We start from the raw sequence: 6000 nt of genomic DNA, 5'->3' as shown, positions 1-6000 counted from the left end.
GAGGCTTAAGGAATTATGCATAGGATTATAGTTGACAAAGTGAACTCCCCCCCCCTCCCATAATACTAGAATTCAGGGGCACCTGGTGAAGTTGATGGGCAATCGACTCAGAATGGACAAAAGGAAATAAGAACATAAGAGAAGCCATGTTGGATCAGGCCAATGGCCCATCCAGTCCAACACTGTGTCACATAAGAACATAAGAGAAGCCCTGTTGGATCAGGCCAATGGCCCATCCAATCCAGCACTCTGTGTCACATAAGAACATAAGAGAAGCCATGTTGGATCAGGCCAATGGCCCATCCATGTCAAGTCTGCAGATTCAATGATGAGTTGATGTAGGTACAAAGAAACTATTTTATTGATACTGATACTTGCGGCCTAAGCCAAGGCTTGAAAAGACTAAAGACCATACAGTAGATACATTGCATATAAGGGATACTTCAAAAGGATTCCTGGGGGGGGGGGGGGATTGTGCAGGGAACATTCACACATAGATGTTACAAATACATTCTCATGTTGATTAGAGGCCCAAATGACCTTGATGGTTCGAGGCTCCTTCCTCCCTTCTTTGAGCCTGAGCTGAGAAGGCCCAGATAAGACTTTTCACACATTTCCATTTCAAAGCAGGAATACTCTCTACTGGTAGGGAGGGGGTTAGGAGGAAGTTTGCTAGCAGCATTTGGTTATACTTTGGTTTTACCCAGAATGCTCAATGGTAGGGCCAGAGTTATAAACAGACTTGACAATCCAGTCCAATACTCTGTGTCACACAGTAGCCAAAATATATACACACGCACACACTGTGGCTAATAGCCACAGAAAGAAAGAAATACTTCTTTCCCCAATGGTTGATTAAAGCATTGAACTCACTGCCACCAGACACAGTCATGGAAAATGACCTTCCATCCCAGAGCGCTGAGGGCTGCCCTCTGTGCGTGCATGGGGACTACAAAGGGTGCCTTTTTGGTATTTCATTCAATTTCATTTTGGTATTTCATTCAATTTCATTGAATGCCCACGAGTTCTTGTATTGTGAGAAAGGGAGAAAAGGACATCTTTCTCTACTTTCTCCATCCCATGCATAATCTTGCAAACCTCTATCATGTCACCCCGCAGTCGATGTTTCTACAAACTAAAGAGCCCCAAGAATTTCAACCTTTCTTCATAGGGAAAGTGTTCCAAATCTTTAATCGTTCTAGTTGCCTTTTTTAGCACTTTTTCCAAAGCTATAATATCCTTTTTGAGGTGCGGTGACCAGAATTGCACACAGTATTCCAAATGAGACCGCACCATCGATTTATACAGGGGCATTATGATACTGGCTGATTTGTTCTCAATTCCCTTCTTAATAATTCCCAGCATGGTGTTGGCCTTTTTTATTGCAATCACACACTGCCTTGACATTTTCAGTGCGTTATCTACCACGACCCCAAGATCTCTCTCTTGGTCAGTCTCTGCCAGTTCACACCCCCATCAACTCGTATTTGTAGCTGGGATTCTTGGCCCCAATGTGCATTACTTTGCACTTGGCCACATTGAACCTCATCTGCCACGTTGATGCCCACTCACCCAGCCTCAACAGATCCCTTTGGAGTGCCTCACAATCCTTTCTGGTTCTCACCACCCTGAACAATTTAGTGTCATCTGCAAACTTGGCCACTTCACTGCTTACTCCCAACTCCAAATCATTAATGAACAAGTTAAAGAGCATGGGACCCAGTACTGAGCCCTGCGGCACCCCACTGCTTACCATCCTCCACTGCGAAGACTGCCCATTTATACTCACTCTCTGCTTTCTATTAATTAGCCAGTTTTTTATCCACAAGAGGACCTGTCCTTTTACTCCATGACTCTCGAGCTTACTAAGGAGCCTTGATGAGGAACTTTATCAAAAGCTTTCTGGAAGTCAAGGTAAACAACATCTATTGGGTCCCCTATGTCCACATGTTTGTTAACCCCCTCAAAGAATTGTAACAGCTTAGTGAGGCAAGATCTTCCCTTACAGAACCCATGCTGAGTCTTCCTCAATAACCCGTGTTCATCACTGTGCCTACTCATTCTGTCCTTGATAATGGTTTCTACCAACTTTCCCAGTATTGAAGTCAGACTGACTGGCCTGTAGTTTCCCAGATCTCGTCTGGAACCCTTTTTAAAGATGGAGGTGACATTTGCTACCTTCCAGTCCTCAGGAACGGAGGCAGATTTCAATGAAAGATTAAATATTTTTGTCAGGAGATCCAGAAGTTCACCTTTGAGTTCTTTCAGAACTCTTGGATGTATGCCATCTGGACTTGGTGACTTATTAGTTTTTAATTTGTCAATCAAATATAGGACCTGGGGAATGGCTGTTTGTTTGGTTTGAGTGGGCTGAAGGTGATTGTTGCTGATTGATTAGGAGTGGCTGTGTTCCTGGAGCAGAATGAGGCCCCACTCTCTTTGCATTATTAAGGTGCGCCTTGCCAGAGGCGTGAGCCTTTGGCACGAGCTGAAGGGTGAGAGCTGAAGGGCTCGTGGCCTGTGGCTCTTAGCCTGGGGGCTGTGTAAGGAGCAGGAACCCAGATCCCTATTTTCCTTGTGTTCCCAATAAGGTAAGTAGACCCTCCAGAAAGACAGCCACATAAACAAACAGGATTTAAAAGGGGACTTTATAGTTTTAAAAAGCTATCATGAAGGTAGAATGCCAGCAGGGGCATGGTGTTAGGGTAACTGCTCTCAAAATGAGATTGGGGAATTAGATTGAGAGACAGCTGGCCCAATAGGAATCTTTGTTATCTGTGTATACCAGGCTCAACCGATCAGAGAGTCAATGCTCAATAAAGGACTCTAATTTAATAAAATCAATTGTAATTTATTTGAAACAATAGTTCTTTCACACAAGGTACAAAAGCAATCACACATTCACACAGGTCTAAGAAATATAGAGAGATCGATAGGGGAACAAAAGGATGGACGTACAGGGTGATACTACCTCTCGCAGACTCCAAGGAAGACTCCGATGGCGACGAATGAGGGAATGGGGGATTGACCCGAAACTGATCAGGAATCGGGGATGGATCTATACAGCGGGATAAGGGGGTTGCTGCATAGAGAGCACACCTGTGGGTAGCTAGTCCACAGGTTATATAGTGTCACCTTAATCCTGAGGGGATGGGAGGTGACTGGGAGTGGTAATGGGAGGTTCCGCTGATGACCCAGAAGGCTGGACATCGGCTGGACCAATGGTGAGTCCATGGCGACACCTGATTGGGTGTATGCTTCAACCAATGAACAGCACCTTTATCCTGGGCATCCTGGAAACTTCCAAGTTGCGACAGGGCCTGGGGCGGCTCCAATAATATCAGTATGGGAATGGTTGGGTGATTGGGAGGAGATGGGATTAACTGGGAAGGTGACAATAGAGAATCAGATATGGACCTAGGTATCCCGGTGTAGACAAAAGGGCTTGGAGATATCAGGCGAGATCCTTCCTCTTTCTCATCATCTCCTGGGTGAAGCCTGTTGTTCAGGATATTACTTGGCAATCAGGGTTAATAGTGGAGCCATTAATCCATTCATAAACAAGATAGGTTGCTTGTGGGCTAGGAATGGCTCAAGGTGTGTACGTGTAGTTCCCACTAAGAAGGAATGAAGCCCAACCAGACAGGAAGATGGCTACATGTGGCGTTAGCGAAACACAGTGGCTTCCATGCTTAGCGCTTCAACACCGTTCGCCTGGACAGCTCCGTGGCGGCGTAGCCTCCTCCTCGCCATGGCGGATTCCACGCGGTAGCGGGGAAACATTTGTGTGCGTCTGCAGACACTCTGTGCCTGACTCAAGCACTTGTATAATGAGTAGATGGTACACATGAGTCCTATGTGGTCCTGGATAGTTTTACTCACATTCACTGGCCAGGCGGATGCAAGTTTGCTACTCCAGGCGCCCTGGCAACCGTGTGTGTGTGACAGAGGGGTCATTTTCTCACAATGGGGGCTTTCCAGTGTTTTGCACTGAGTGTCACATGAATGAATATCTGCCCAAAGGACAGAAGTCTTGGGTGTGTGCTCGATGCAAGGAGCTCCTGGTCCTCAGGGAACAAGTTCATACTCTTGAGGCCAAGGTGACTGACCTGGAGAAGCAGAGACAGTCAGGTAGGCACTCAGAGAAGACTCCTGGGGACGTATTAGATGAGTCCCACTCTGAACATGGCAGCCTTGTTGCTGCCAGGGAGCATGAGGGTCGAGAGGGAACAGGGCACCGTTCTGGGGATAAGGGGAATGCACCCTCAGAAGCAACCTCTTCTTCAGTTGATGAGCGGGAATCCTTTCGCACCAAGGAACCATCCCTGGGCAGGGGGAGAGGGAGAGTCTTGGTAATTGGTGATTCAATCATTAGGCAAGTAGGCAGGTAGGTGGCAAAACTGTGTACTGACCGTATGGTGACTTTCCTGCCTGGTGCGAAGGTAGCAGACATTACGCGTGTTGTAGATAGGCTGATAGACAGTGCTGGGGAGGAGCCAGTGGTCGTGGTGCATGTTGGCACCAACGATGTGGGGAAATGCAGTCATGAGGTCCTGGAGGAAAAATTTAGGCTTCTAGGCAGGACACTTAAGGCCAGGACCTCCAAGGTAGCCTTCTCAGAAGTGCTACCTGTTCCACGTGCAGGGCTGGAGAGACAGGCATAAATTAGAAGTCTCAATGTGTGGATGAAACGATGGTGTAGGGAGGAAGGGTTTAAGTTTGTTAGGCACTGGGATGCTTTCTGGAACAAGCGGGAGCTGTACAAAAGAGACGGTCTCCACTTGTCCCCAGATGGAACCAAGCTGCTGGAGCTTAAAATCAAAAAGGTGGAAGAGCAGTTTTTAAACTAAATCTTGGGGGAAAGCCAACAGGAGATGAAATGTCTCTGGTTTGGGAGGACTCATCTCAAAGAGATGAAGGGTTAGCCGTTACTTTTCTACCAGGTAATGGATCAGAGTTGTCCACTGAGATGGTGACAAACAGTATGGAGCGTCTGCCAAAGTCTCGAGGCAGCAGGTGGAAGGTTGTGAGTCTAACTTGCCTGGGAAATTATAGATGTTTTAAAACAAATGCTAGAAGTGTTCAAAGTAAAATTGGTGAGTTGGAATGTTTAGTGAGTTGGAATGTTTAGTGTTGGGGGAAAACATAGACATTGTGGGAATTTCAGAAACTTGGTGGAATGAGGAGGGTCAGTGGGATACGGTGATTCCTGGATATAAGTTATATCGGAAGGATAGGGAAGGAAGGGTTGGAGGTGGGCTGGCTCTGTATGTCAGAGAGGGTATACAGTCCAGTAAGACTGAGGTCAAAGAATTTGATTCCCTTCTAGAAATGCTTTGGGTCGAAATAGAGGGCCCAAAAGGAAATTTAACTATGGGATTTTGTTATCGCCCACCAAATCAAAAGATAGAGAAGAAGAAGATATTGGATTTATATCCCGCCCCCCACTCTGAAGAGTCTCAGAGCGGCTCAGTTTGGTGAGAGCCAGTTTGGTGTAGTGGTTAGGTGTGCAGACTCTTATCTGGGAGAACCGGGTTTGATTCCCCAGTCCTCCACTTGCACCTGCTGGAATGGCCTTGGGTCAGCCATAGCTCTGGCAGAGGTTGTCCTTGAAAGGGCAGCTGCTGTGAGAGCCCTCTCCAGCCCCACCCACCTCACAGGGTGTCTGTTGTGGGGGAGGAAGGTAAAGGAGATTGTGAGCCGCTCTGAGACTCTTCGGAGTGGAGGGTGGGATATAAATCCAATTTCTTCTTCTTCTTCTTCTTCTTCTTCTTCTTCTTCTTCTTCTTCTTCTTCTTCTCACAATCTCCTTTACCTTCCTCCCCCACAACAGACACCCTGTGAGGTGGGTGGGGCTGGAGAGGGCTCTCACAGCAGCTGCCCTTTCAAGGACAACCTCTGCCAGAGCTATGACTGACCCAAGACCATTCCAGCAGGTGCAAGTGGAGGAGTGGGGAATCAAACCCGGTTCTCCCAGATAAGAGTCTGCACACTTAACCA

The sequence above is a fragment of the Heteronotia binoei genome, chromosome 21 (assembly GCF_032191835.1).
Source record: "Heteronotia binoei isolate CCM8104 ecotype False Entrance Well chromosome 21, APGP_CSIRO_Hbin_v1, whole genome shotgun sequence".
Classification (NCBI taxonomy): Eukaryota; Metazoa; Chordata; class Lepidosauria; order Squamata; family Gekkonidae; genus Heteronotia; species Heteronotia binoei.
The sequence above is the reverse complement of the archived record's forward strand: the minus strand, read 5'-3'. Positions refer to the sequence as shown.